The sequence below is a fragment of the Carassius gibelio genome, chromosome A3 (assembly GCF_023724105.1).
Source record: "Carassius gibelio isolate Cgi1373 ecotype wild population from Czech Republic chromosome A3, carGib1.2-hapl.c, whole genome shotgun sequence".
NCBI classification, from domain to species: Eukaryota; Metazoa; Chordata; class Actinopteri; order Cypriniformes; family Cyprinidae; genus Carassius; species Carassius gibelio.
In genome coordinates this window covers 12,466,755-12,486,526 of record NC_068373.1, presented here as the reverse complement: position 1 = coordinate 12,486,526, position 19,772 = coordinate 12,466,755, and positions in this window count along the sequence as shown.

Sequence of the window (19,772 nt, the reverse complement as noted above, 5' to 3'; positions counted from 1 at the left end):
TCTAACTCCCTGGAACTGGATGAAGCTGTATTTCATGTCAGACATACAGTGGACTTTTCTCTGGTTCATTTGAGGTTTACAGTTTATTTCTATATTTTTACATTGTTTATTTTACGTGCGTGTCATGTTGATATAGTGTATGGATGACAATGGTGGCATTTATTGTGGTTTTCTGACATCTGACAAAAAAAAAAGAAAGAGAAAAAGAATAAATTAGAAGGAAAGCACTGAGTTTGGCTCCCGAGCTCAGAGTGCTAAAGTGACTGTCGTCTCAGGTCTCGTCTTGTTTTGACTGCTGTTTGACAAAGGGGATGTCATGTGCATGACTTGTATTCAGTGCCTATGGCAAGAAGCGGGGAAAACAGGAGGCAACAGTCCACAGGGACATGGAGAAAGAGATGGAATGAGAGAAAAAGAGATGACAGAAATACTGAAACAATGAAACTAAAATTACACTTAGTGTCACCATGAACCCAAATCATCTACTGCTACAAAGTTTCTTACTTTCTTTTAGTTCTTGGACATAATTGGCTTCAAATGTGTCCAGGATCACAATTAAACTTGACATTCCATAGCATGAAAATGACCTTAAATAATGTTGTCGTAAAGCAGATCCATTACAACATGACAACAGCTTCAGCTCCCCCTTCTGTTCATTATGTCTTTATACTGTATATGTTGTTTTGTTGTTATGTCCCTAAACGTCCTCCGCTCTCTCGTCTCTCATCTTTCCTCTCATCTCCCAATCCGGTCTCTTGCACAGCCTGCCTAAGGATAACCTTGGAGAGAGTGATGAAACTGCTCTAATTTGGGCTGTGTGTTCCCGCTCAACCCAACGTTAATAACATAATTCAAAACAAAGCAGCAGTGGCGCCCCACAGCACATCACAAAGCAAGCAAGAACAAAACAGATGAAGAAAGACTGACAAAATAGTACAAGATAAGAGGGAGATAAACAAGTTTAAAAGGGGAAGGAGTACAACAAATACAGGAGGTGAGCAAAGAAAGACAGTGGGCTATTGAACATAGTTGAAATATTTCTTAAAGATCTACACAATCAATAAATAACAGAATATCAGACTGCCACTTTGGGTTATTGCCTTTGCATAATCCAGCAGTTTTACGACAAGGCCTACGATCATTAAATGAATCTGGAAGCAATCTGATGATAAGAGAGCAACTGTACAAATGAGCAGCCTTCAGAAACTGAATTTGATGTAATACAATTTTGTTTCTGGTCACTTCCAATTGGGGACAGACATCATTCATATACATTTATTGAAGAAACATGATCAATAAGATGTTACAGTATGTTTTAAGAATACAATCATTCATCAACCATTCAAGTTTAAAAGCAGCCATACACAATTCATAATGCAGAGATGTTTCTTATTATTTATTATGGTCTTATTATTCATTTTTTAGTGATTCAAAAACAAGTAAGATAACATACTTTTTTTCCCAGATCTAAGCAAAATTGGATTCAGCCTAGTTCAACCAAAAATGTAATTCCAAACCTTTAAGACCTTTTAACACAAATTAAGATATGTTTTATGAAATTTAAGAGCTTCATGTAGGATCAGAAAGCTCTTGGATTTCATAAAAATATCTTAATTTGTCTTAATAAGACGAACAAAGGTCTTACAGGTTTGGAATGACATGAGGGTGAGTAATACATGACAGAATCTAAATTTTTGAGTGAAATATGCCTTTATATAAGTTTTATTCCTTACTATTTTGTTTTCTCTTGTTCTGGAGGTCACAAAAGCCATTACTAAGTGTAATATAAAATCTGCCTCATGTCTGTAAGTGATAAACCACTTCAAATTTAACGTTACCATTGTAGACACTACAGGCACCCTGAACAAGTGGTGAGTTTTACTGTTAGTCAACTCAAGAGACTGAGGCGTCAATTAAAGAAAATCAAGAAAATCATGATACAATTCTGATCACAAGAAACATCTTTTTTTACATTGACATTACAAGAAAAAAAAGATAAAATAATAATAATGCATATATTTTACAATTTTAAAAAAAGCTGTCAGCTGTGCCACTGGAGAAATGTACCAGGCATTTAATAAACTGGTTATAATTATGAAGTTCATCTAAAAGCATTAACAACTTTGACATATAAATATATATTTCACAAAGTATAAAACCTGTCCATAAAGCATGAAGCAAAAAAAAAAGGTGTGAAATCAGGAATAACACTACATCCTGCAGAGCGCATCGAGAGGAAGCCCGCAACAACAATTACAGGCAGGCCTTGAAGCATCTGTGAGAAGCACTTTCAGACGATCATAAGAAAGATGCTCAGTAAACTAAAACATTAGTACACATTATTATGCACAAATCTGTTGGATGGTACTACACAGGCTGATGATAATGGTTGTTACATCCACTAAATCACAGAAACTTTATATATATATATTAGCTGAGGAACGATAAAATACATTGACAGCTAATCAGAATTCATCGTGCTTTAAAGAGCTTGAGCATTTAAAGTGACAGATGACAAAACGTCAGTGTATACTTATCATAAGCAGCATGTTATCATGCATTATTTTGGACGTTAATAGTTATCATTGTTGTTGTCTAAATAGCTATTGTCCCTGGTCTGAATGGTTAAATTACAATTAAAGTCACTTGGAAGTATACAGACCAATAAACAATAAATACACAGTTTGAAAAATATAAACACTAGATTAATATTATGCACATTGGCACGAAACAGAATTGCTTTGTGACCTTGAATGTGCAGAACTCTATGAAATCTTCACTATGCATAACCACATTTTTCATTCCACCTCAAAAAGTGTAAAGTGCTGCCAACTAAAGAAGCTTGACTGAAAAAATAAATTCAAACAATAAACTGGTTTTAATGAATAATTCACTGAAGGATGTACCAATATATGGGCTTCACATTTCTCCTTTCAAACCTTCTAGAACCACTGGCTCAGTTCATTTTCATTGTAAGAATTTTTTGGCCTGTACGGATCTGTCTACAATCTGGAACATGTTAAAAATATGTCTTGTGGTATAGACATTATGGTACAAATGCTGTTGCTTAAAACCAACTTATATTCAATCCAGAACATTACTTTAAATGGATGCATGTGAAACCTCATACATGTTTTTGGCAACTTGAGGGTGAGTAAACGATCACAGAATTTTCATTTTCAAATCAAGTTTATTTATAAAGCACTTTTTTTTTGACAAATAGAATACCAAAATAAAAAAAATTGTATATTATAGAAAATAATAAAATAATATAGAATAAAATAAAATAAAATAGCAGCTCTCACACAGTGTTAAATGCCATATTATAAAAGTACTGTAGGTTTTTAAGCTAGACTTAAAAACAGTAAGTGTTTGGGCTTTTCTAACATGTAAAGGCAAATTATTCCAAATGTCTAGGGCCCACCACTGCAAACGCACCGTCACCCCTGCTCTTCAGCCTTGCATGAGGCACAACCAACAATGAAGGGTCAGTGGACCTAAGTCCTCTCGACTGAGTATATGGCTGTATTAAGTCTGAGCGATATGTTTGTGCCAGACCATTCAATGATTTAAAAACTAAGATTAAAATCTTAAAATCAATTCTAAAATGCACAGGAATCAAATGAAGAGAGGCCAGTATTGGAGTAATATGTTCCTGCGTTCGTGTTCCCGTTAGCAAACGAGCTGCAGCATTCTGAACCATCTGCAGTCTGGTGAGAAAGGCCTGACTAATGCCTACATAAAGTCCATTACAGTAGTCAAGACGGGATGAAATAAAAATGTGTATAATTCTTTCAAAATCTTTGAAACTCAGAAAATATTAAGCTTAGAAAGTTGCCTCAGCTAGAAAAAAAAACTAGATTTAATTACCCCATTAATCTATTTATCAAGTTTAAAAGCACTATCCATTGAAACACCCAAGTTTTTTACATAGTGCTTCACAAATTATTTTAAAACACCTAGATCCAGGTCAGGAGACCCACAAACACCCCCTGAAGTAAACAATATAACTTCCGTCTTTTCCTCATAACATTTTAAAAAATCTAGGCTTTAATTTCCTCAAGGCAACACAAAAGTGGCGCAATAGAATTTGGATGTTTTTGTTTCAGTGGCAGATATAATTGTGTATCATCTGCATAACAATGAAACAAAATATTATACTTCCAGAGAATGGATCCTAGAGGAAGTATATATAAAGAAAATAGAACAGGCCCCAAAATGGAGCCATGGGGGACCCCACAGGAGAAACACACAGAACAGGACATAAAATCCCCAAGGCGAACAGAATAGCTTCTGCCAGACAAATATGATCGAAACCATTTTAACACAGTACCCTTAATGTTGACTCAGTATTCCATACGAGATGTTATGGTCTACAGTGTTAAATGCAGCGGTGAGATCTAAGAGCATAAGAACAGCATAGTCACCCGAGTCAGATCATTAAAAACTTTCAATAGGGCTGTCTCTGTACTGTGTAGGGATTTAAAACCAGACTGAAATACATCATGGAGACCTTGTAAATTAAAAAATGAGTACAGTTGTGTAAATACAACTTTCTCCAGTATCTTGAGAAGAAACAGAAGTTTTAAAATGGCCCTAAACTTAGCAAGGGCCAATGAATCCAAATTATGTTTTTGATCACTGGTTCCACAACTGCATGTTTAAACGAGGTACCACTCCCGAAGCAAGACTACTATTAAAAAAAGTTTGAATTTTGAATCCAATTGGTTTCAAAAGCTTTTTTTTTTTTCCAAGGAGGAATAATGTCCAGGCTACAAGAAGATGGTTTCATTTGACCAATAATCTCTTGCAAAGATCCAAGGGATCCAAACTCAAACAGCAGGGCACACAATAGAAACAGATTCATCAGCAGAAAGAAAAGAAATGATATTAGGGTAAACTATCCCATTAATATAAGACCATGGCAGAAGATGCTAATAATTGTTATTATTTGTAAGTATTCAGATGGAAACTAAAGACTAGTCTAGTCTGTTATGAATTTTGACCTGCAGGAATAGAGATGATAAAAACGCAGAATCTGGTGGTGTGTGCTATTTTTCCTTTGCAATGAGTTGTTGGCCTGATTTTCATAACGAATCATCAATATTGATGTGCTCTCTCTAGTTTATGATCCAACTTGAAGGATCCACAAAAAGGTTCACAAATTCTCAAAGAAAAAAGGCATCAAACGAAAAGCAGTCCAATTCCAAAAAAAAGAAAGAAAGAGAGACTGAGCAAAATGAGTAGGAAGACGAAGACCTCCATGCCAATGGAAACCAATTATGAGAACAGTTACCTGGAAACCAAAATAGTCCAGAGGCTAGTCATTAGCATAGCTCTGCTCATCAAATTCAAATATGTGTGAATATTTGTTTTCTCTCTTGTTCTATCAGTAATAATATTGTGAGCAGAAAACAAAACGTTGAGCACAAACATTTCAGAAGGGTTTCCATGTATGGGCATTTTAATAGATTCTCCAGATCGACATGACGCCAGAAAAGTGTCAAAACAGGGATAGGTGACTGTGACGTCAACAACAGAGATTAGCACAGCCTGGGCTTACAAAGATAAAGTCACCAGCACTGAATCCAACTGCTACTTGAAGCCCTTTCTCAATACTCAATATTTACTCAAACACACACCAGAAGATAGAGAGAGAGAGAGAGAGAGAGAGAGAGAGAAAGCACAGCACTATGTTTTAGTTGGCCAGAAAGTGGAATGGATGGAGAGGAAGACCACAAACTAAATGAAAAAATATGAGAGCCCGAGAGAGAGAGAGAGAGATCTGGTGTGAGAAAACAAAATAAAAGAGCATCTGCGAGGCTGTTAGGAATAAAGGAAGAGAAATAGTTCCAGAGGCCAGAATAAGATGACATGAATAAACTAATCATTCTAATTTAATTAGAAAAATCTCCCACAGACCTTGCTAAATTAAATTAATGGCTGGATTATACAGTACAAGTGCAATATTCCATTGCTCTGAAAACTCGAACTATCAATGGACATAATGGGATGAATTAAATTGTAATAATGAAGAGTTTAATCTTGCCGTCAAAAGATCTGAAACCTTTTTAAACCTAAAAAGGCACGAGTATTTTAACAGATGGTTCAGAGCAGCACATAATAATTTCTTCCAACATCCTTATTAATTAAATATTTTTAACGTTAAATTATTTTTTATGCATTGAGGAAATAGTGTGTTTAATAATATTCTAATTTGATTGTATTATGTATTTATTAGCATTATATTGGCTGAAAGATGTAGGTTAGTCCAAAAAAAAAAAAAAAAAAAAGATTTTACAACATAGAAAGTTGTAAATTAAAGTAGATTTTGCGGAAATGGAATGATCAATTTTTAAGTGTGTCTCCTGACATTGAATTATCCGTTTTAAAGCAACCCGTCTTTATACTCACCTGGACAAGCTTTACATTGCGTCAGACAGAACCTATGACAGCGCTGCAATCTCGCACCCCACACCTACATGCCTCCAGACATACAAAGCTAAAACAGGCATCGTGAGTCAATCATTGTGACAACAGTACAGATCTCTTTCTCTCTCTCAGTGGGACAGTTGTAAAGGACATCTCCACTTCAGAGTGAGGTGCTGTGAATCAGAGGAAGTGATTTAAATGCACTGACAGGACTTTAAATGCCAGCCGGGGATCATAGCTGTGCCCTTTGGCAAAGTAATTATTCACTCGACTAAAGAAGCCTAGGTGCGTGAGCGAGTGCGTGGAAAGAGACATACTATGAATTTTGTATCTGAGGGATGGGATTTCTTTTGAGTATGCACTTGTTTATGGGTGTGCTTGTTTATAGGCAGAGGTGAGTATATAGTGCTCCATAATTAATGAATGTTTGTGAAGCCTCTGCAGTATACAGTATGTTGTAACATACTATAAAAATAAAAAGACGTTTGAGCTCAGGAAGATTTTTTTTATATTTTGAAAGAAGCTCTCATGCTCACTAAGGCTGCATTTATTTTATAAAATATATAGAAAAAAAGTAATATTGGGAAATATTTAAAACATTTTAAAGAACCTATATTTTTCTATTTTAATATACTTTACAATGTAATTTATTTTAGTGATGTCACAGGATCCTTCAGAAATCATTATAATATGTTTCTAAATGTTTCTAAATGTCTTTACTGTCAATTTTAATTAATTTAATGCATCCTTGATAAATTAAGAGTATGAATTGTTAAAAAAAGCCTTACTGTCCCTAAACTTGCGAAGAACAATTTAATAGCGAGCGAATGAAGAGTGAACTCAAAATGCATTTGAATTATAATTATTATGACAATGTGTGTAGAAAACAGTAATGAATGGCTCAAAACTAACTATAGTTGATTAACAGATGCCACCAATCAACAGGTCTATTATGTGAAGTGGAAGCAGTTCAAGCTCAAAAACATGCTAGGGACTTATATGCCCTTTTTTTACATTTGAGTCCCGGCCCATTAGGAACTCTCTACACATCCACTAAGGAAAGAGAAAGAATGAGTGTTAGAGATCAGAGCTAAACAAAAAAAGGAAGGAATGTGAATGGAAGGAAGAGAGGAAGTAGGGAAGGAAGGAAGGTATGGAGGACACAAGGATGAAGGAAGAGGTCAAGAACATGAAAGACAAATGATTCACTATACAGAAAAAAAATATTTTTTTTTTTTAAGGGAAAGATACAGAAGACAGAGAAAGTCTATACCTGAAGTCAGACAATATCTGCCTCCTCATCCCGTTTTTATCATCAATCCATCCATCTCTCCATCTTGTAAGCTCACTGTCTCTTTGAATAAACATCTGCTGAATGACCACACATTTACAGTGGCCCTTCTTTCTTTCTCTCATCCTCTTCTATCTGTCAGTCACGTTCGTTTTCTTTTGTGCTATTTTTCTCCCCACCCTCCTCAGGACACCCCTTTTTTATTTACCTCTCTTTAGTTCATTTCTCTCTCTCTTTTATGAAATAAAGTGGCATAGTTTCAGTAGTAGTCAGAAACAGTGACAGCCCTACTGCCTGATGGGAAGTGACATTTATTGGGAAGCCGTGCTTCAGACACACACGTGACAGTTCCTCAGGGCACCACTTCCTCCACACATGTCTCTCTCTAGCTCCTCATGCTGTCTTTCTCAACTGTATATGTGTGTAGTGATATACAGTATACAACTACGACTGATACTGTATGAACACACTGACTGTGTATGTACTGTAAAGTCAGAGGTCAGATAAATATACCCTGTATAGTACGTACATATACATTTACATTCAAAAGTTTGTGGTCAAAATTTTCTTTCTCTATTTTCTTTTATGCTCACACAGGCTGCGTTTATTTAATCAAAAATACATCAGAAAACACTAATGCTGTGAAATATTATTACAAATGAAATTAACTGTTTTCTATTTTAATGTATTTTTTTCCTGTGATAGCAAAGTTGTCACAGAAATTTTCAGCATCATAAACTCCAGTCTTCAGCGTCACATGGTCCTTCAGAATTCATTCTAATATGCTTATTTGCTGCATTTTTCTTATAATTATCAGTGCTGATAACAGTTGTGCTGCTTAATATTTTTTGCAATTAATTTTTTAGAATTCCTTGATGAATAGAAAGATCAAAAGAACAGCATTTATTAGGAAAAAAAATCTTACTCAACATTATAAATGTCTTTACTGTCTCTTCTGATCAACTTTAGCTTCTAAATAATACGTATTTTACATCTGAGCAACTTAAAAAATGTTTATAACTGTGTTAAAGCTTATAGAAAATTGAACGAATATGATGAATTTATTGTATTTAAGGAATGATAATTATTTAAACAGACATATAACATTATTGTTTAACAAAAAAATTTATCTTTCTATTATATTGTTATATTGTTGAGATGTGATCAGGTTTAGAGCCTCAGCGCCTCAAAAACAAAACAACTACATAATTAAAAGATTTCTATACACATGCTTTTAAGTTTTTGATGCTGTTAACACATCAATATTGTACCTTGTATACAAGGTACTGTATATCCAACTACTGTATATAAAAATGTGTGTATAAATGTTGCCTACAAGAACTACTGAGGCAGGAAAACAGGCATTGTTCCAAACCATACTACACAGGCAGCACCATAACCTCACAAGCACCTGATTTTAACACCTTGTTAAGCCTACAGCACAATTCTCCAATAAGCATAAAATATATCACACACATATTGGGTGAAATAATCAATTTTTAATTACACTGGACTGTTTGTTCATCAATACCTTAAAGAATTGAATGAAATGCAAGTTCATTTATAATTGAGATTTCTCTCGCCTCATCCTTCATTTTGGACTTATTTTTCAACAGCTTGTCCACTAATGATGCAGCAGCGCTGACATAGAATTTGTCTAAAATAATTAAGTTGCGTGCCTCGTAGCCATCACGTCAGGGACATGCCCATGATACCTTATAATGCTGCCTCTGTAGTTTAGGAGCAGAGCAAAAACGTCAGGACAAAACAAAAATAGAAAGGAAGGCATAAAGAAATGAAAAAGTGTCTTTTTGTGCTTTTTTATGACTCAAGAAAATGTTTGTGTTTATTTTATTATTCCTGCACACAATAGTACCTCAGTTATTTCCTTCATAGCTGCTTCGATATGCCAACTCAGCATCCACTGTGTGTTTCTCTCCCCTCCTCCTTCTACATCCCTCAATCAATCTTCATTTTCTCTCACTCTGCACATCCCATCCTCCCTCACCATCTTTCCTTCTCTTTAATGGGTGACCGTCAAAATCCCTCAAGTAAAACACTCCTCGTCTTATCTCTCTAGTCTTTCCCCATCAATTCCCTCCATTGGTCCTCTTTCCTAATAAACAGAATCTCACATGGCACCTTGGGGTGCAGGGCCAGCTCCGTCTTAATAACAAAGTGCTGTGCAAGAATGAGAAAAGAAGGAAGGATATGAAAATACATACAAAAGATATGTACAAGTAAAATGCTCATGACAGTCTTATGTATCCTTGTAACTTCTAATGAAGCCGTAAGAAACCACCAACCTGCCCGTCTGCACAAATGTCACCACCTGTGACAGCCACAAAAAACTGCAGCACACGCTGAGCTCTGTGTTGTCAGCGTGGTTCAAGATGTCTTGACAGTCTGAAAGTGACATGACTCATTTTGAGAATAAGGTGAGTTGTCATAGGCTTCATGTGAAGGTGTGAAATCCCATGGACGAGGAGAGATGCGTGTGAATAATAGAGAGAAACAGAGAACATTTGGCACAGCAGAAAAGAATCAAAGAGCACATTAAAGGTTTTTTCACACTGTCGCTCGCTTTCTTTCGAGCTCTGAGAGATGCTTGCGAGAAATTGAGTGTTAATGTTTTATATTAACTCAGGCAATGTTGACTCACACCCCTGACACAGAGACGACGAGATGCTAAAGTCTTTATAGATAATAGATAATGATTCTCATGAACTTGTACTGTATTTATATCTGATGAAATTAAACCAAATACACATCATATTTTTCCTGAAAATCTATGAACAGCAGCTACACCAATTCTTCTCATTATGCTCTTCTGTTTCTATTGATTCTTGATTCTTTTTTTGACATAGTGATAACACTCATTGTCTTCATGCAGCTTCATCCCATTCATCAGTATTTGTGATATTACAAATCCCGGAAAATATACATTGTAGTGCAAACGAGCCGTGCGTTGTAGTTTTTGGAAAGTGATTTCTGATTTCTTTTGAATTGGGTTTTGAGCTTTGCAACTTTGCAGATATTTTTTATGCTCAAACAGAAACAATAAAGACTAACTAATGTTGAAAAGTGAAAAAGCATAATAGCACCCCAGGATGGAAGGGGCAGGTGAAGGGACAGTTGAGCAAATGGTTGAGATCTTTTCTTCAGATTAGAATGTTTTAATGAGTGTTGTTGCATGGCATCTGTTTTGTTCCTGGTTTGAATTATCACTAAACCATAGAATTTTGTCAGAATAATGATGAAGTATGTTAAAAACCCAAAGACAACACAGAGAGGGAGATACTAGTCATATAATACCCCTAATGCACAACACCACAATCATTTTTTATGATTCACTAAAATAAACCTGGTTCATGCCTCCATTCCATCGTCCTCACTGCACACAATCCCATAAGTCATAGCTCTTATCGGCATCAGGCTTTAGCATGCAGTCATTATTATTTAATTGTTATGTACACATTTAATAACACATTCAAAATAATAAGCATGAATCATTTAAACATTTAAAATCATATTGCACAAAAATGAAATATTAATGCAAACTTATCCGACTCACACACAAAGTAAAAATGTCCTTGTTCTTTTCTGTATATATATATATATATATATATATATATATATATATATATATATATATATATATATATATATATATATATATATACATACATATATATATATATGGGCTTAAGCATCATCATTGGTCCACTAGTTCTAGACTGACAGCTCTTCCTCTAGCCAATAAGGGAAAAAATGAATCCCATAGAAATAAAAATACAGGTCTAAAACGATTTGAAAATCGAAACGAACCAAAGGTAACTGAAGACATTAGAGAGAAATGCAACAGGGGCAGAGTAAAATAAGTGAAGAAGGGTTGAGTGTAATTGTATTCACAGTGATATGAAGCATACACACATTTACATTATAAATCCCTCATACACTCCACAGACTGGTGATCTGAAACAGAAACGCTCCAGTTTGAGGGATTAATAGTGAGATCACTGATTCACATCAAATAATACACTTCTTCACAGTACATGCAAACACACACATGTTTGGTTCACTATCCTTAGGGACTCTCCATAGACGTAATAGTTTTTATACTTTATAAACTGTATTTTCTATCCCTTTACACTAACCCTAAACCAACCTTCCTCTCACACAAACTACAGGTATTTTTACATTTTAAAAAAACCCATTCTGTATGAATTATAAGCTTGTTTCTCCATGAGGACCTCAATTTAAAGGTGACACAAGTCATGAGATAGAAAAGCAACAAGTCCCCACCGGCTATAAAAGCATTTATACAGTATATGTACACATACACACACAAACACACACAAACACTTTGAAAGCACACACCTACCATATATTTTGCATTACTGTGTCACTTTTGCATATAAATGTTACATTGAAAGTTAAAAATCCCAGAACAAACCCTAAAAAATAATGCTATAAAATCTATATTTATTAATATAACATGTATACCGGTATGTGTGTAATATTATATGGTATAATACGCATATTGTTTACAATTCTTCATATTCTTCAAGGCTCTGTCTTGAATAAAATGACTGAATATTTGAAAAAGTCCAATATTATTGCTTCGACTGAAGCTTAAGCTGCTCTTAGAACATCAAATCATCAGATTTTACACAAACTTATAGAGTTTATGGATTCTTAAGCAAAAGAGAGACAAAACTAAATTGCAGGATTTTCTGAAATTGGTGTTTATTTTTCAGTACAGCTTGTCACTCTGTTGTACTTATGATATACTGCAATTTGTAACAACAAATATTGTGGTACATTTTAATTTATACTAAAAATCCAAAACAAAGCATTTTTTCTCATGCGGCGAAATTCGGTTGTCAATTCACCTTTTAGTGCGATAATTTAGGGGATTCATTCCCATATTCTAATGTAGTTGTAATTCCTGAAATCAATGACAATCAATATCATCTGCAATGAACACTCACATCCAAAAATAAGGTTGCAAAAGAATGGACAAGCAAAAGAGAGATGACGAGGAGGAATAGGGGACGTGAAATTGAGAAAACGAGTTATGGAGGGACGCTAGGAGCAGGTTAAAGGATGGAGAACATTGGGGAGGCCAAGCACATTTTATGAGGCCCTTAACATTTAGCTGTCCGTGTCTGTCTATTACAGCCAGAATGTCCTCCTACACACAGATCATCCATCAAATAATAAAGCGAGAGCGATGGGGAGAGGGGTGACAGGCGAAGGAGAGAGGGACAGGAGAGTCCTGCACAAATAAAAGATTGGTGAAAAATTACAGAACAGAAATATAACAAAAAGGACAAGTGGGAATGAATAAAATTAACAGCACTACAGAGTAAAAATGAGGAGCAATAACAGACAAAAGTTTGTTCACTTGTGTTTTTCAGGTTGTCAAAACAAATTTTGAGCATGTTTGCAAACAGACATTTTTATATACATATATATATAAAAGCAGTGTGGCTGAGTTCTGTGAAAATGAATGACCAAAAAGCGGTCAAAACACTCTCCAAACAAGGAGAAACTGAGGCATAGCGAATGCCACAAAGAGACGGACAACAAAATTAGCCTGAAATGTCAAGGACAAATAACACCAATCTACTTTTCGGAAAAGAAAAAAGCAGATGGGCAGAGAAATGCTAATATGGAATATGAAAGAAGGATATTTTGTTGCTAACTGTTATTGTGGGATTGCAATGAGACATGCCAAAGGTAAACAAAAATACTTATCACAACATGACCTTTTTTTCTTCATTAAAAAAAAAATCTTTATTCAGCAAGGATGCATTACATTCTTGGAAATGACAGTGAATATTTTGTTACACACAAACACACACATTTCAAATAAATGTTGTTCTTTTGAACTTGCTATTCATCAAAGCATTCTGAAAAAATGTATAATGGTTTCCAAAAAAAAAAAAAGAAAATACTGCACAACTATTTTCACTTATGATAAATGTTTCTCGAGAAACAAATAAGCATATTAAAGTCATTTCTGAAGGATCATGTGACAAACAGAATACAGTTATCTTAAATTCTAATAATATTTCTCAATATATCAATATTTTTTACTGTATTATTATGAAAAAGTCAGCCTTGGTGAGCATAAGGGACCCCCAAACTTTTAAATGGTAGTGTATACTTTTTCCACAACTAGAGGCAACTTGAATAACTGCAAAATAATGACCATTTTCAAAGTTTCAAACACACCCATTTGCCACTACTTAAAACAGGTAGAATTGCCCAAAATTCACACCACTTGTTGTATATTACACAGAATGGATATTAGTAGATCAACTATAGATAGCGAGATATGGCAAATTTAAAAAAAAAAGAGGAAAATTTTGGAGAAACAAAACATTAAAATGAAGGGTTACGATCAGGCAAGAGGTAGGACCCGCGTAAATAATGAAATGATGAATGGAAATTTTCCACATGAAACGGAGCTAAATCATTCAGCACACACTACTACCAAACACATTCAACCTGAATTACCATTGAAACACACATCACTTCCCTTGATGGATGACAACATACCCTCAGCCGGCAGGCATAGCAGATTCCTCCAAGCATGTAAATGTGGGGCGGAGTTATCAAAATAGGGGGTTGATGTCCTGTTGTTGTTTTTTTCCTTCAAATATTAACACTGTTTGGCAAATTTGCTTAGTGCAACTTTAAATGTCATAAATCATAACATAAACATCGGCAGCAAAATGCATTACTGGGCCTCATGACATTCAACACAACAGGAACAACATGAAGATGATAGAGCAAAAACTGACTGTTACTGGGGAGAAATCAGCAGGAAGAAACAAAACACACAATAACAGGAAAATGATATTTGAATTCTTCAACTTTTACAACAGCAACAAAACAAGTGCAAATTTATCAGTTCATTTTCTTGAGCTTATTATTCACGTGCACACCTCTCTTGTTAATTGTTTTGCGAATGCTGTTATGTCGACAACTCCACAAATAAATCTATAATGAAATGCATTGAAAAAGACTCATTGAGCGAGAGACAGAGAGAGGGAAAAAGAGAGGGAGATCGTGAATAAGTAACCTTGTGTTCTCTTCAGCACTGAGTCCCTCTGCTCCATCCCTTTATCCCCAGCAATTAATCATCTGATAGTGAGCTTACTCAAGTGTGCCTCTGCCCCCTATTCTAATTAACCAAAGAGAGAGAGATAGGATGGACAGATCGTCAGTGGGAGAGGGAAGGAAAGATGCAGGCTGGGGAGCAAGTAATTCGAAGGAGAGATGAAACAGAAAGAGAAGGAGAAAAATGACAGGAGCACCAGTGGACGGGAAGATTTAGAGGGGCTGCCACCCTCCGCTGGTCTCATAGGAACAAGACACTTTCACCAATGGCAGACTATCAAGCATACTAAACAGACAGTGTGTGTGTGTGTGTGCGTGTGTGTGTGTGCGTGTGTGTGTGTGTGTGTGTGTGTGTGTGTGTGTGTGTGTTTGCGCTGTCGCCTTTGCAGAAATGCTGATGGTGTCGGGGGGAGTGAATATTTCAGCTGAGGGTCAATGACAAATAAAGACATCCGAGATGATGATAAGGTAAAATCAAGTCAAGTCAAGCCTGCTTTTATTGTCAATTCTTCCACATGTACAGCACATACATACATACAGAGAATTTAAATTGCGTTACTCTCAGACCCTTGGTACATACAGATAACACTAACAGCAGAGCATAAAATACAACTATACAAATAAGGTCATGTTCAAAAAATAATAATAAAAATACAATACAGTTAAATAAAGCAGCACAAGGCACATGGCAGATAGAGTGCAAAGCAGTGAAGTAAACAAACAGTGCATATAAAATGATTGTTGCGCAAAGAGCTTATTCAGAGTGATATAAAGTGACAAAAAGCTCAGAGAGCAGTTCTTTATTTAAACTAAAATGAAGAGGTAGTTGAATGAGGTAGTGAGCAGACCAATGCTGCACAAAGTGATCGGTGCATGTCAGAGTTTGTTGGTGTGGAAGGACCTGGGAATGTGGGAGCTGGGGTGGGGTTCAGAGTTCAGTGGTGACTGGGGCAAAAGAGTGGAGGAGAGGCAAGGTTTGGAGGGAGTTCAGCTGGTCCTGGCCTGGAGTTCAGAGTGATGGTGCTGGATGTGTTACTGCCAATTCATACTGCCTGAGGTCTTCCAGTCAGAAAGTCCAACAGCCAGTTGCAGAGCAAAGTGTTGAGCCCCAGTTGGACCAGTTTGTGAATGAGCTGTTGAGGGATGATTGTGTTGGATGCTGACTGAAGTCTATGAACAGCATTCTGACATGAGTCTTTTTTCTCTAGATGTGTGAGTGCTGAGTGGATGGCAGGGATGGGGGGGATGACCTGATATGGTGCCTGACTAGCCACTCAAAGCACTTCATGAGAGTAGGAGTAAGTGCAACTGGATGGTAGTCATTGAAGCTGGATGGTGGATGGATGGATGGTGATGGCTTCTTCCGGTCTGGCATGATGGTGGTAGCTTTGAAGCATGTGGGGACAACATGCCTGACTCAGCAAGATGTAGAAAATGTCTGTGAAGTCTCTCAGTACACGCCCAGGAATTTTGTCAGGACCCGGAGCTTTTTCAGCTTTGATCCTGCTGCGGGATCTCCTCACGTTGTCTGGGGACAAGTGTCATCACCTGGTCACTGGGAGGAGGTGGAGTCTTCTGTGTAGTAAGGCAGCATTCAGAGCCTTCAGGAGTCTGTAGACCTCCCCTGTCATCCACGGCTTCTGGTTGGTCCGGACAGTGATGGTCTTTGTGACTGTTACATCATCAATACACATGTAGGCAGTGACAGTCTCAGAGTACTCTTGGAGGTCTGTGGTGTTATTGTATGTGGCAGCCTGCTTAAACATATTTCAGTCAGTGGTGTCAAAGCAGCTTCGAAGAGCCTCTGACGACCCTTCCTTGTATTTGTTTGTGGACTGGTTTGGTGACTTTAATGAGCGGTCTGGATGGAGGCATTAGCATAACAGTGATGTGGTCTTAGGTACCAAGGTGGGGGAGGGCTTTGTAGGCTGCTTTCTGTGTGGTGTAAACTAGGGCTGTCACTTTTGTGAAAAAAATCATTTTCGATTTTTAAGACATAAGTGTTCATTGACTCGATTGTAAAAAAAAAAAAGTACAAAAAGATGTTTCCTTTTTCAACGTCAAATAAATGAAGAACGTAAAGAGAGTGCTGGAAACGCACAAATCAGCAATATTTCTTATTTATTGGCATGAAGTTTCGTGCAGAATAACAAACAGCAACAGGAGTGCAACTTTCTCGAAAAAATATATATGCAGAGAGGACGGCTGCCATAACAAAAGAAAAACATCACTGCAGGCTTCAACCCGGCTGCATTTATGATTTAGGCAATTCAAAAATCTCCAAGATTATTTTAAATAATGATTCAATCCATTTCACACAACTGTTCAAAAAAATTCAACTTATGTCCAGCTGTTGAGAAGATGTGCTTCAACAGCACTGATGTTCCAGGGACACTCACGTACAGCTGCGCAAGGTGGGGATATTACTGCTAATTTTCCATCACAAAGGCTGTCAGCTTGCAATGGTCCTTTTCATAACTCAGAATCTCAATTCAATTCAAAGTTCAATACAAATTTTATTTATAGAGCACCTTTTTAAAACAGCAGGTGTTAACCAAAGTGCTGTATATACAATATAAAATAAACAGTAAAACTAAAAAGAATAAAAATAAAATAAATAAAAACACAATAAAATATGCAATACATACAATAATGATTTATAACAAACACTTAAAAAGAACTACTAACAGGTAACTCTCATACTGTGTTATATGCAGTACTATATAAATATGTTTTTAAATGTAATTTAAAAACAGCAAGTGAAGGTGCCTGCCTAATGTACAAAGGTAAATTATTCGGTTTCGGGCCGCTACTGCAAAGGCACGGTCACCTCTGCTCTTTAATCTTGCATTGGGGGAGACTAAAAGCAGTTACCCAGCAGACCTAAGTGCTCTGGATGGAGCATATGGCTGTAATAGATCTGAGAGGTATTTAGGAGCAGTGTTATTTAATGATTTAAAAACTAAAAGTAAAATCTTGAAATCAATTCTAAAACGAACTGGCAACCAGTGAAGGGAAGCTAATATAGGTGTAATGTGGTCTTGTTCGCGTGTCCCTGTTAATAAACGTGCAGCCGCGTTTTGTACCCTCTGCAAACGTGTTAAAGATGCCTTACCAATGCCAACATAGGGACTATTACAATAGTCCAGACGGGATGATATAAAAGCATGGATGACCTTCTCAAAATCAGTAAAAGATACAAATGACTTGACTTTAGATAATTGTCTTAACTGATAAAAACATGATTTAACCACCAAATTAATCTGTTTATCTAGTTTAAAGTCACCGTCCATTAAAACACCTAGGTTTTTTACAACGGGCTTCACATATGACTTTAGGTCGCCAAGATCTACATCAGGGGTATTGATGGTACCACCAGGTTGAAACAAAATGATTTCAGTTTTATCTTCATTGAACTTTAAGAAATTGGAGTCCATCCAGGCTTTAATATCCCAAAGACATCTCAACAAAGGAGTTATAGAGTTTGCATTGTTACGTTTCAAAGGCAGATAGAGTTGCGAGTCATCTGCATTACAGTGAAACGAGATGCCATGTTTCCTAAATATGGACCCTTAAGGTAATATATATATAAAGAAAATAAAATGGGTCCAAGAATGGAACCCTAAGGGACTCCACATACAAGAGATGCAGTAGAAGACACAAATTCCCCAAGAGGTACCAAGAAAGTTCTTTCACCCAGATAAGATCTAAACCATTGTAACGCGGCACCCTTTACACCAACACAATGCTCAAGACGAGAGATCAGTATATTGTGATCTATGGTGTCAAAAGCAGCATTAAGATCTAACAGCATAAGAACAGCATAGTTACCTGTGTCAGTGGCCAATAATAAATCATTATTAACTTTTAACAGGGCCGTTTCTGTGCTGTGAAGTGATTTAAAACCAGATTGATAAATTTCTTGCAAATGATGCAAGTCTAGAAAGGAAAGTAATTAATTTAAAAACAACTTTTTCCAATATTTTGGAAAGAAACAGGAGTTTCGAAATGGGCCTAAAATTAGCAAGAACTGATTAATCCAGGTTGGGTTTTTTCATCAGTGGTTCCACTATTGTGTGTTTAAAATGTAGGGGTACAACTCCATGAATGAGACTACTATTTACAACCATTAGTATTTTAGGGCCAAGGGTTTCAAAAACCTTTTTTCGGAAATCTGGGGAAATAATGTCTGTGGGACAAACAGATGGATTAATTTTGTCAGTGATGTCTTTTAAACAAGCAAGAGACACTGGCTCAAACTGATTGAATACAAAGGAGCACACAGAGAAAGAAGAAGGGTGAACAATATTGGCTCTAACAGTCACAATCTTGTCATTAAAAAACTGCAAAAAGTTTTCACATGTTTCTTTGGAAAATTCCAAACTCGTTTGTTGAGATGTATTTAAAACAGAATTAATTAACTGTTCTGTTGAACAGAACACAAGGTTTATGAGAATTATTTGCGATGACATTTGAGAAATAACTTGACTTTTCCATTTTTACATTTTTTTGATATTTAAACAAGCTGTCTTTCAAGATCTCATACGAAACCCGCAGCCTATCTCCTGTAACTAGATGCGCAAATGAGGCGAATTCGCGTCCCCCACACTGTGAGACCTCCAAATGCGCGTAAACGCGTTTTACATTGACTTAATCATTCGCATTTGCTGTGAACACAGCATAAAAGGTCACTTTCGACATCACTGGGTCTTATAGGCGCTTAAAATTGCTGGTATTTTCTGACTAGCTTTCGCAAGCACTTTTTCGCACTTTCGGAATTCTTTGTTTTCTTTTTCTGCTTGTTTGTGAGTTTTGTTGCATCTATATTTTTTATTATTTCAAAATTAATAGAGTACATATTTGGTTAAAATCAATTCCCTATTTTCATTTTTGAAACTTTTTTTGGTTGGTCCGT